Genomic DNA, 13,663 nt, shown 5'->3' on the forward strand with positions numbered 1-13,663 from the left:
TTGGTATCAGAGCAAGCTCTTAACTTACAAAGAGTTTAAAGATCAAAATAATACAGCGAGATAAACAAGAAGGATGTTGGAGTCAAAATCCCTTTTATGGATAAAGATAATTACCATCATTGGAAGGTAAAGATGCATCTTCATTTGCTTTCTCAGAATGAGGCCTATGTTGACTGCATAGAAAGAGGCCCTCATGTTCCAATGAGAGCTGCAACAGGAAACGAGCCATCAGTCCCCAAGCCAAGGCATGAATGGTCTGATCCTGATATTGAACAAGTCAGGCTGGATAAAAAGGCCATGAATATCCTGTTTAATGGAGTTGATAGAGATATGTTTGACAACATTATCAACTGCAAAACTGCCAAGGATGTTTGGGATATAATACAGATCATCTGTGATGGCACTGAGCAAGTTAGAGAAAACAAGATGCAGCTACTGATTCAGCAATATGAGCATTTTCATAATGAAGAAAGTGAGTCTCTCACTGACATTTTTAGTAGGTTTCAAAAATTGCTAAATGCTCTAAAGATGTATGGAAGGGTCTATCAGACAAAAGACTCCAATCTGAAATTCCTTAGATCTCTTCCAAAGGAATGGAAACCAATGACAGTCTCATTGAGAAACTCAAAAGATTATAAGGAGTTTACTTTGGAGAGACTGTATGGCATCCTGAAAACATATGAGCTTAAAATAGAGCAAGATGAGAGGATGGAGAGAGGAAAGAAGAAAGGAGGATCCATTGCACTCGTTGCTGAGTTGGAAAAAGAGAAGGTAGTGAAGATGGAAGATGTTGAGTCAACTTCAAGGGTCTGTGAAAGCAAGGGCAAGGGGCTTGCAGTAGAAAGTGAAGATTCTTTGAGCCAAGATGACATGGAAGACATTGATGAACACTTAGCATTTCTTTCCATAAGATTTGCCAAGCTCAAGTTCAAAAAGAACTTTGGAGCAGCCAAGCCAAATAGAAACATGGTGGATAAATCAAAATTCAAATATTTCAAATGTGGCTTGGTAGGGCACTTTTCCAGTGAGTGTAGGAAGTCAGATTCCAGTAAGAAAAAGTTTGAGCCTATGGATTATAAGCAAAAATACTTTGAACTGCTCAAACAAAAGGAAAGGGCTTTCATTACACAAGAACATGACTGTGCAGCAGATGGTCTGGATGAAGATGAAGATGTCAGCTATGTTAATCTAGCCCTAATGGCCAAGTCTGATGAAACAGAAACAAGTTCTTCAAGTAATCAGGTAATTACTACAAACCTTGCACATTTATCTAAAGCTGGGTGTAATGATGCTATAAATGACATGTCTATAGAGTTATATCATTTGCGTGCTACACTTAAGTCTCTTACCAAAGAAAATGCTAAAATCAAAGAAAATAATTTGTTTTTAAGTGAGAGAAATAATGTACTTGAGTCTCAGTTCATTGATTTTGAAAAGTTAAGAATTGAGTGTAAGATTGCCAAGGAGGAATTAGCTGAGTCCTTGAAGAAAGAACAAATTTTAAAGAAGCAACTCGAGCGTGAACAGGAGGTGATTAAGGCATGGAAAATATCTAGGGATGTCCATGCTCAAATTACCAAAGTTCAAGGAATTAAGTCTTTCTGTGATGCAGCCTGGAAAAAGAACAAAGAGAAACTAGAACCAAATTTGGTAGATGGAGTGCTCACAGATGTAGACTCGAGGATCATCCGTCGGATAACAATAAGGGTTATCCGTCGAATGATGAAAATTCTCATCCGTCGGTTGTGAGCAAGCCTATCAGTAAAGCCAAACTTGTTAAGCTGGATGAGAAGTATGGGTCTATTTCCAAGAACTTTGTTTCAGGAGAATCGAGTCAAGTTAAGAAAAGGAAAAAGGCTAATGTTGGTCACATGACTGTCAAACAGTTAAGTGACAAACTTGAAAAGATTGAGGTAAAAACAGAGGCTGTTAGGTCCCAATGTGTTTGTAGAAGGGGGGGTTGAATACAAACAGTACCGAATAATCGAATTAAATGCGGAATAAAAAATGTGAAACAAAATTCAAGTTAAATAAAAATATTATTAAACTTGAAAGGTGTTACAACAACTGTATCGATTACAAGGAATTAATCTCAAATTAATTATCACAAATCTAGAATAAATTCGACATGAACTTTTTCTATTTTTGTAATAAAAAAGATTCAAATGCTAAACGCAATTTGAGATTAAGTTCTAGGGATTTTGATCCGCTAGATTGATACACAAGAGCAAGATAAAGATTTCTAGTGGATTGGATTTAACTTTACAATCTAGAAATTTAATCTTGAAGTATGCAGATGAAAAGATGAAATATTTCTTCTTGATTTTCTTTTCTGCCTTGTTTCTTGACTTCTGTGTTCTTAATAATAAGTTGCTGCTTCTCTGCTTCTTTTTAAATCAACAAACGAATAGAATTGACTTGGCATGACAATCCTATAGCTGGCAAGACTTTCGGTGAGACAATTGAATGAACTAGCAAGACAATCTGAATGAACTAGCAAGACAATCTGAATGAACTAGCATGACAATCAGAATGAACTAGCAAGACAATCAGAATGAACTAGCAAGACAATTATCCTCCTAGAGTAACTTTCGGTATGACAATGGAAAATGGCCTAGCATGACAATCGGTATGACAATCCTGATTGTCATGCTAGTTCATTTTCAATTGTCTTGCTGATTTAATGCTTGAATTTAATCCAATTAAGCTTCTGAAAATTCCTAAAATTCCTAGAATTAATTCAGAATTAATTAATCAATTAATTCAATTAATAAATAATTTATTCTTCGCAGATATAATTTATTTTCTTAATTAAATTAGATGACTTAATTAATTAATAGAGAATTAATTCTAGTCTTGAGCAGCAACCATTCTTCTGCAAATCTTCTGAAAATCACTGAAAATTATGAATCAATTCCACCACTTCAACGTTGACACTCGATGTACTGTCTGGTTCATGAGTGACTAACTTCCGTGACGTTTCTTCATGTCTTGACTCTGACACTTTGATTTTCTTCAGATTAAATCCTTGTAATTAATTGATACTCTGACGAGATCTCTGTCACTTGATTAAATCCACGATCTTGATTTATATCACTGAGGCATGATCAACTTCTTGAACTTCTTCCAGTGAATTACCTCCTCAAGTCTGTAGATGAACCTTGTTCTGAATCCTTTGACAAATATTACTTTGCGAGATCTCTTTGACGGTCGATCCACTATTTACTTATTACATTCTTATTTGAGTTGAGTTGAATCCTCGAATATACAAATAGGCTATGACATATGACTTACAGAGGCTAAAAAGAAAAATAATAGAAATGGTAAAGTAGGGATTAACAAACACAATAACTACACACCTGATAAATATGCTCCTAGAAAAATCTGTGTCAAGTGTGGTAGTGTAAATCATTTGTCGGTTAATTGCAAATCTGTCATGCCTACTCCCATGTCTGTGCCACCTCACTTTCCTAACATGAATGCCATGCCTCCCATGCCTATGAATGCCATGTCTACATAGAATATGAATGCACAGTTTGCTAATATGCCATTTGCACCTAATCCTTATTATGCTGCATTTAGTATGCCACAAATGCCATTTAGTATGCCTTACTGGAATAACATGTTTACTAATAGCATGCCATTCCCTGTTGATTATAATATGCATGATAATTCTGTTGCAATGAATGGTTTCAAAGGCCCAACTCAAATGACCAAGGATGAATCTGATATCCCCAAGTCAAATGAGATAAAGCCTAAGAAACAGAAAAAGAAAGCTAACAAGGCAGGACCCAAGGAAACTTGGGTACCAAAATCAACTTGATTTGATTTTGATGTGTGCAGGGAAACAGAAAGAATCTTTGGTACTTGGATAGTGGTTGTTCAAGACACATGACTGGTGATTCTACCCTGCTCACAGAGTTTAAGGAAAGAGCTGGCCCAAGTATTACTTTTGGAGATGACAGCAAGGGTTACACTGTGGGATATGGCTTGATTTCAAAGGACAATGTCATCATTGAGGAGGGTGCCTTAGTGGATGGTCTCAAACACAATCTGTTGAGTATCAGCTAGCTTTGTGACAAAGGCAACTCAGTAACCTTCAACTCAGAAGCCTGTGTTGTGACTAATAAAAGAAGCAACAAAGTGGTTCTCACTGGTGTGGGAAAAGGAAATGTGTACCTAGCTGATTTCAACTCATCTAATGCAGAATCTGTTACTTGTCTTCTTAGTAAAGCAAGTCAAGATGAAAGTTGGCTATGGCACAAGAAGCTATCCCATTTAAACTTCAAGACCATGAATGAGCTAGTAAAGAAAGAACTGGTTAGAGGCATTCCTCTAGTGGAGTTTTCTAAGGATGGACTGTGTGATGCCTGCCAAAAGGGGAAGCAGATTAAAGCATCATTCAGGAAGAAACTTGATTCAACAATTGAAGAACCTTTGCAACTGCTACACATGGATTTGTTTGGACCAGTCAATGTGTTGTCTATCTCAAGGAAAAGATTTTGCCTAGTAATTGTCGATGATTTCTGAAAGTTCTCGTGGACATATTTCCTAAAGTCTAAAGATGAGGCTAGTGAAATCATCATCAATCACATAAGGCAAGTCAATAATCACCCTGATTTTAAGGTAAGAAGAATCAGGAGTGACAATGGAACTGAGTTCAAGAATTCTATCATGAGAGCATTTTGTGAGGAAAATGGGATTCTGCATGAGTTTTCAGCAGCAAGAACTCCATAACAGAATGGAGTAGTGGAAAGGAAGAACATATCACTTATTGAAGCTGCAAGGATAATGCTTGAAGAATCTAAACTGCCAACATATTTCTTGGCTGAAACTGTTAATACTGCATGCTACACTCAGAATATTTATTTGGTTAATCAAGCAAGTTGCATGACTCCCTATCAATTGTTCAAGAACAAGAAGCCAGCTCTAAACTTTCTTCATGTCTTTGGCTGCAAATGCTATATTCTGAGAAATCAAACTGATCAAAATGGAAAGCTTGATGCTAAAGCAGATGAAGGAATTTTGTTGGATATGATGTTGGTAAAGCATATAGAGTCTACAATCTAAGAACCAACATTATTGTGGAATCAATACATGTTGTGTAAAATGATAAAAATATTGAACGACTGCAAGATGGAGATTACCATGTAGCCTCAAATTCGACAATGTGGAGATGGTTAGTGATGACAGTGATGATGAAAGTGATCAAGAAACGGTATCTAAGGATAATGCATAAAATCTACTACAAATGAAGCAAAAAACTCAATATCTGTCGAGTTGCATAATGCTTCATCTGTCGGGAGGTAATCTGTATTATCCTTCGGGAGACAACCAACTTCTACCTCAAAACTCACCATTCATCTGGTTATCAAGAGAAGCTGGAAATCAAGATAGATCACCTATAGAAAGTCCCCATTTCTCAAATCAAAGATCCACAAACTCAGGGGGAGTTTCTAACAATCAAAACGCAATCACACATCAAGACATCAATGAGGCCTCTTCATCTAGAGCTAATCTACCTCAACAAAGAAAATGGACAAAAGATCACCCCTTTGAGCTCATAATTGGTGATGCATCTTCTAGAGTTCAAACAAGGAGAGCAACTCAAGAAGAATGTCTATACAGCAGCTTTTTTTCCAAGGAAGAACCAAAGAAGGTAGAAGAAGCTTTGTTGGATCCTGATTGGATTTTAGCTATGCAGGAGGAGCTAAACCAATTTGAAAGGAATAATGTATGGAAGCTGGTGCCCAAGCCTAAAGGAAAGAATCCAATAGACACCAAGTGGGTATTCAGAAACAAGATGGATGAAAATGGCATAGTAGTCGAGAACAAAGCAAGATTGGTTGCTAAGGGCTATTGTCAACAAGAAGGAATAGATTTTGATGAAACATTTGCTCCTATTGCAAGACTTGAAGCCATCAGAATCTTCTTAGCCTATGCAGCCCATGCCAATTTTAAGGTCTATCAAATGGATGTCAAAAGTGCCGTTCTGAATGGAGATTTGAAGGAGGAAGTCTATGTCAGTCAACCTCCTGGTTTTGAAGATCCAAATTTTCCAAAACATGTCTATTATCTCTTGAAAGCACTTTATGGACTGAAGCAAGCACCTAGAGCCTGGTATGATACTTTATCAAAGTTCCTTTTGGAAATTCACTTCAAAAGAGGTACTGTAGATAAAACTTTATTTTTCAGAAATGTTAATGGTTCTAGTATACTTGTTCAAATTTATGTAGATGATATTATTTTTGGCTCTACAGATGAGAAACTTTGCAAAAAGTTTGCCAAATTGATGCAAAGTAAGTATGAAATGAGTATGATGGGAGAACTGACTTACTTTCTTGGTTTACAAGTTAAGCAAGTTAGTGATGGAATATTCATTAGTCAAACGAAATACATTTTGATCTTTTAAAGAAGTTTGATCTAATGGATTGCACATCTGCAAAAACTCCCATGGCCACTGCAACTAAGCTTGAATTAAACACTACTGAAAAGTCTGTGGATATTTCAAGTTATAGGGGCATGGTTGGCTCACTTTTGTACTTAACAGCTAGTAGGCCAGATATAATGTTTGCTACATATTTATGTGCTAGATTTCAGGCTGATCCTTGAGAATCTCACTTAATAGCTATTAAGAGAATTTTCAGATATCTCAAGGGAACACCAAAACTTGGCATTTGGTACCCTAGAGATTCTGGTTTTGATCTAACTGGTTATTCAGATGCAGATTATGCAGGTTGTAGAACTGATAGAAAAAGTACAACAGGAACCTATCAATTTCTAGGACACAAGCTTGTGTCCTGGTTCAGTAAAAAGTAAAATTCAGTTTCTACTTCTACAACTGAAGCTGAATATATTGCTGCTGGTAGTTGCTGTGCACATATATTATGGATGAAAAATCAATTGCTAGACTATGGTTTGCAAGTTGAGAGGATTCCTATTTTCTGTGATAACACAAGTGCAATTACCATCACTGAAAATCCAGTACAATATTTAAGGACAAAGCACATAGATATCAAGTACCACTTCATAAGGGAACATGTAATGAATGGTACTGTGGAGCTACATTTTGTTCCAAGTGAGAAGCAGCTTGTAGATATCTTTACTAAGCCACTGGATGAATCCACCTTTTCAAGGTTGGTAAGTGAGTTAAGTATGCTTAATTATTCCTAAATCTATATGAGTTAGTTTGTAAGTTGAAATGCAACCAGAAATTTAATTGATTTCTCAGTCTAGGATGAAATTTTGGCTTAGTCAAAATTTACATCTCGACGGATTATCTTTATCCATCGAGTTTGATCATCCGTCGGTATACTATTTGCTAATAAAAATCAATTATTTTTCTGGAATATTTTATGACTAGACGGATAACCGTTTATCCTCATCCGTCGAATTGTCTTAATCTTAGCCGTTAATTCCCTGTACATTATCCATCGAGTATATTTACAGTTTGTAAGCATAACACGATGGATAATGGGTGGAATTTTTACAGTTTATTTTTAAACGGCTATTTTAGGCAATTTCTATTGGTTACTTTATTTTACTTTATTATTTTTAACAGTTATTTTTAAGATAGTATAAAAGCGTATTTCATTTTAATCGCTTTTCTTTTATCATTCTCAATTTAACTGCTCTACTTTCATTCTCTCTCAAAGCACTTACTCTCTTTCTCTTCAAGCTCCTATTCTCTAACAATGGCACCTTTTGTAAAGATTATGTCTCAAACTGGGTTCATTTATGAGAAGAACAATTTCACTGCACTAGTGAACAAGGGTATTCAGCAATCTGGTGACTATCACAAGATGATGGACTTTGTAAAGAATTGCAAGCTCAATTATGCCATGCTGGAATCACCCACAATCTTCTGTGAAGTTGTTGAAGAGATGTGGACCACTGCTACCTACAACTCAACAGATAAGACAATCACACTCACCATTAAAGGTAAAAAGTTATGTATTAATAGTGATGTTATAAAAGCATGTTTCAAGATTCCTGATAACACTGTGACCTCACCACACACTGACACTGATATAATCAATATGCTTAATTCCATGAACTATGCTCTTTCTACTTCTAAGTTAAGTGACATTAGGAGAATGGGTCTTAGGAAAGAATGGAGTTTTATGTGTGATGTTGTGACAAAGGTCTTTTCAGGTAAAGTCAGTAATTTTGATTCAGTCAATATCTCAATACTTAACATGCTCTACATGCTAGTTACAGATAAATTCTATAATTTCAGTGACCTTGTCTTGTTTGAGTTAGGCTTTAAATTAGGAGAGTTAAATAAAAGAGGTAAAAATTTGTATTATGCTAGATTCTTTATGATGTTAGCTAACCACCTCTGTGAAGAGATTGTGCTTGAGAACCCTAACAACAAACTAGATTGTTGGGTTCAAGAGAGAAGGCTCATTGCAGATTTGAACAGGGCCAATCATCACAAAGATGTGCCATTGTTCTATTTTCCTGTAATGCAAGCACCTCAGGTAAGTGAGGTAAGTTCATCTATCCCTACCACTATTCCAACCTCACTAATTTCTTTGAGTTCCAGTGTGGCTATGGCAACTGTGTCAATGACCAAACAGTTGCCTACCCAAGCTACCAAAACTGCAAAAATTTTCAAACCCAAATCAAAGAAAGCCCCTTCTGGTATCTCCCAAAAGATGCCAGTTGAAAAATCCACTAAAACCAAAGAGGGGAGTGTGAAAGAGGGCAAGATGGGTGAGGGAAGGGGTGAACATAAAAAAAACCCCAAGAATAAGGTTGGAGAGTTGAGTGGATCCCAGCCTAGCCACACTGCAGTTTCCCAACAAACTGCAGTGCTTAAAAAGGATAAAAGCTCATTTCTAGCAGCATCCTCCCAAAAGGATGTACTTATTGAACAAAGCTCTCAACCAAGAGCACATGCCAAGAGGGTTAGGGACACAAGCTCACCCCAAACTTATGCTAGAAAGAAGAAATCTAAAACCCTTGGGGATGAACAGGGTACACACACTATGCAAACTGGTGCAAAAGACACAGTCATTGTACCTTCACAAATTCAGTTTGATGTGGCTCCAATAAATGTTGAGTCACAACCAAAATCTCTAGTCATAGAAGCACCTAAAACACCAAACTCACCAACAAATTTTCTGGATGTAGATATGATAAACACATCAATTCCTGATTCCCCTTCTTTAACTCTGTTGGGGAAGCCAAAATCTAGTGCAAGTGAGCATCATCTTTTAGATGATTTGTTGGCTCATTTGCCAATTCTTTCAGGAACTGTTGTATCATCTGTGCCCAAAATATCTTCAATCAACACAGAGTCAACAATAGTTTCAATTCCCAGTTCATTCATTTCTACTCTCTCGACGGATATTGCTCATCCGTCGAGTAGTGATTTTATCCCGACGGATAAGCTTAACAGCAGTTATCTGTCGGATAGAAAAACCACTCACTCGATGGATATCACTCATCCATCGAGTATCTCTGCACAGCTTCAAACTTCATTTATTTCAAGTGCAGAAGGTTTAGTGGTTGTACAGTCCCTTTTAGGATTGAGAGAGAAGAGTGTTTTGAGTGAGAGTCTGGGTTGCTCCCAGGAAAAAGGAGAGGACATGAGTGAAATTATGCAATCCATTTCTTTAGGATTGGCAAAAGAAAGTGAGAGGAGTCCCACCTTAGTAGGTGAAGGTGAGGGTGTGAGGGTGGGGAGCCAGGGTGAGACCCTGATGCAACAAAAGAGAGAAAACTAGAGAAATACAGGTACTGGAGCTATAAGGATGGATGTTATTGCTAGTGAGTCAATGAATGTCCAGAATGTAGACAGAGAGGGACTATCTCAGCATCCTAAAGCTGTTATAGATTCCACCTCCCTTGATGCTGAGGTATTTACTCACCCTGTTTCAGCTTATCAACTTCTAGCTGAACAGGGCAATGACAATACATAAAGGATGCTGAATTTGGTGCATACCGCACAGTCTATGATGAGAGCTAAAAATGCCATCACAGCTTTGCCTTCTACAACTGATGATGTGGACTATGAGACTCGTGGATCAGCTGATTTCTTTGGTGATGGGAGTGGGGATAGTGAAGATGAGGCAATGGACATAGGGGGAGAAGTAGGTTTAAGTTCAAGATCAGGTATGCCATCATGGGCATTTTTAAAGCACTGTGATGAGCACTACTTCAAGACAACCCTGATCCAGCTAATCAATCAGACAAATACTTCTCTTCAAACCACTACTAATGCCAGCACCAAGAAGCTCCTTCAGGCACATCTAGCCTCCCTACAACTTCAACAAATCCAAGGCTTCCAACATGCTAGGGATGTAAACACCATGAAGAATGATATTGAGGAGATAAAGAAGGCCATTTCAGACAAAATGGATTCTAAACTTCCAGAGGCTACAATGCTTGACATCAAGAGGCAATTAAGGAAAAATTCTGATCTGTCAACCACGATAGATGCCTTGGACACAAGAATGTCAGCCATGGAAGCATCTTTAACAACCATTCATCTTCATTAAGCTCAACAGACAAATTTACTTCAAAAATTGGTGGCTGCTCAAACCCCCTCCTCCAATCAACTTGATGATAACAAAAAGGGGGAGAAAGGATCAAGTGAGGGGGAGAGACTTCAGATTCAAATCAGTAAAGTAATTGTGCCTTCAATTACTATCCCAAAGCCACCAGTTATAGACAGTATAGATCTGATCAATGCAGTAGCAGCCAACATAAGAGCAGCTGATAAGGAGAAGTTAAGTTTAGTCAACTGGGAGAAGATTGATGAGGAAATACAAAAGAAGTTTGAACTTGTCAAGGAGCCAGTTAAGTTAGCCATCCATCACTCTCAAGTCAAGCAAATTAGTGTGAATGAGATGAGCATGAACTATCTGGAAAGAGGACAACCATCCTGCATCAAATCTCCAAAGGCTGAAACAATTCTGAAACCAATGGTAAACTACTCAAAATCATCATTGAAGAACCCTTTGGATACTGTATATGAGACACCTAAGCCTGATGAAAAGAAGCTTCTATCAAGATCAATTGCTTTCTACAAAGATCCAGCTGATTCAGCTTCCAAAAGAAGAATTGCTAAAATTTTAGGGAATGGGAAAGAAATTTGTGTGGTGGTGATACGTGGCATTTTATACCACTTAAACGTCTTATAATGGCTTGAATTGATGTCTTGAAATCAAGTATTTTGTGTATTTGATGCATTTTTCTAGTGTCTGTGCATTTCAGGGTATTAATTGCATTTCTGAAGAGATTTCATCAAGAATAAGCCTTGACATGTGTTTAGCATTGCAAGGGGGAAGATAGGAGCAGATTGCAGTGAAGAAATGGGAGAAAAACAAAGCATTTTCCAGAAGGGGTCTGAGCGCCCACTCAGGAATGTTGAGCGGCCGCTCAGGAATGCTGAGCGGCCGCTCAAGGACGTAATTTAAAAATATTATTTTTAGACTCCTAATTCTGTTGAGCTTCCAACTTCTGAGTTAGCTGGGTATTATGGGACTCCTATATAAGTAGTTTTCAGAGACGTTTCACAAAGGTTGGATCATAGTATTAATCGAAGAGCGAGGAGATAAGGAAGAAGACCGTTTTAGCACACCGCAACGAAGAGGAAGCATATTTTCTTATGATTCTTATTTCGTTGTAACATTGGATGCTAGTTTTCTTTACTTTAAACCTATTTACTCTTGTGACGTACTCTGATTTAATATAAGTAGTTTTAGTTATTATTCTCGTGTGTTATTATCATGTTTTCATATAAAACCATGATGATGATGAGTGCTATCATGGGCTAATCTTGATCATGGGGTCGTAACGAATTTACTATGGAATTCTTTAGTTAGTTGTTTAATACCTTAGTGTGTGATGATTGCATGATATCTAGTATTGGTTGTGCTTATTTGTCTTATGTGTGTCGCGAATATATAAGATAGGGTGTTAATCTCTTGTGAAGCGACGGTGGATCTTGAGATTTAGAACTTGTTATGCTAGCATAGGTTCATGTATGAGTATGCATGATTAGTGGGTAACTCTAACCGTTTTATTTGCCCTGTATAATCAAAAGGAATAACTTGTGCTTAAATCGTTATGTTGTCAATTTCTGTAGACATATAGGGACTCAACATAATTGATGCCTATTCAACTTCTATCTTAATTGTGGATGCTTGGTAGAATGGTACTAGTACAATGAAAGTTGGCTTTTATCAGTTTCGTGTTGTTCAATTAATATCATCATTGTTGCATGCTAAGGATAATAACAATGACTATTGAAGGAAGTAGTAATGAAGTTGTGATCTCATGAGTGTTTTAATATTGTTAATTCAAGTGTGTCAATTAAGTGCTTAATTTTCGTAGTTAATTGTAGTTAATAATTAGTTAATCAAATCTAAGTGTTATTGTTTTAACATTGAGAAGTAATCATACATTGGTGAGTGAGTGTAATTGAACATAATTAGTCTGAGTCTCTGTGGGAACGAACTAGAAAGTATTCTATATTACTTGCGAACGCGTATACTTGCACGTATTATTAGCGCGTGTTTTCGCCCTAACAAGTTTTTGGCGCCGCTGCCGGGGACTCCGCGTATTTGTTTAGTTTATGTACTTATCATCAATGGTCATTAGGACTCAGTGATTAAGACGTGTTACTTATTGTTTCCGGTTGTGTTTCAGGTACTTTAGCGAGCATTTATGCAAACACGTTCTCGTACTCGCAAGAGGACTTTAGATATGGCTGAGGAGATAGACGAAGTTCTTGATATTCCGGAGAAGATAGATTTTGAAGATTCGGATTCAGGAAGTGAGTAGAAAGAGCCAGTAATCATGGGTGGTCATATAGTTCCGGCAGATCCAGCTCTTATGGACTTTTCTCGGCCTAAAATTGATGATATTCAGTCTAGCATCATGCACCCGATTATTGAGGCCAATAACTTTGAAATCAAGCCGGGCACTATTCAGATGGTGCAGAATTCTGTTTCTTTCAGAGGTGCTGTGACTGAAGACCCCAACATGCACATAAGGAATTTTATCGAGATTCGTAGTACTTTCAAATATAATGGTGTGACTGATGAGGCTATCAAGCTGAGGCTTTTCCCATTTTCACTGAGGGATAAAGCTAAGGACTGGTTACATTCTGAACCAGCTGGATCTATCACTACTTGGCAAGATCTTGCGCAAAAGTTTCTGGTGAAGTTTTATTTAATGGCGAAGACTGCGGCTATGAGGAGTGCTCTTACTCAGTTTGCGCAGCAACCTTCAGAATCTATGTGCGAAGCTTGGGAGCGCTACAAGGAAATGTTGAGAAAGTGTCCACATCATGGAATGCATGATTGGATGGTGATCACTAGTTTCTATAATGGTTTGGGGGCCCAATCTCGGCCCATGCTCGATGCAGCAGTTGGAGGCGCCTTGTGGGCCAAAAGCTATACTGAGGCTTTTAATCTTATTGAGACAATGGCTGCAAATGAGCATCAAAACCCAACTCAAAGGATGATGTCGGGGAAGGTAGCAGGTATTCTGGAAGTTGATGCAGCTACAGCTATTGCAGCGCAGCTCCAAGCGCTGTCTATGAAGGTCAATTCTCTAGCCACCTATGGAGTCAATCAGATAGCTATGGTCTGTGAGCTTTGTGCAGGTTCTCATGCTACAGACCAGTGTTCTCTTGTTAATGAAC

General features: G+C 37.6%; 1 non-coding gene across 1 annotated transcript; it reads right to left on the reverse strand.

Moving 5' to 3' along the window:
- Positions 1 to 13,206: 13,206 nt before the first annotated feature.
- On the reverse strand, positions 13,207 to 13,313 carry LOC141687681 (small nucleolar RNA R71). Its single transcript, XR_012561169.1, has one exon. It is a non-coding gene; the product is annotated as a small nucleolar RNA R71 (small nucleolar RNA).
- Between the last annotated feature and the right edge of the window lie 350 nt (positions 13,314 to 13,663).

Source organism: Apium graveolens, chromosome 9 (assembly GCF_009905375.1).
Source record: "Apium graveolens cultivar Ventura chromosome 9, ASM990537v1, whole genome shotgun sequence".
NCBI lineage: Eukaryota > Viridiplantae > Streptophyta > Magnoliopsida > Apiales > Apiaceae > Apium > Apium graveolens.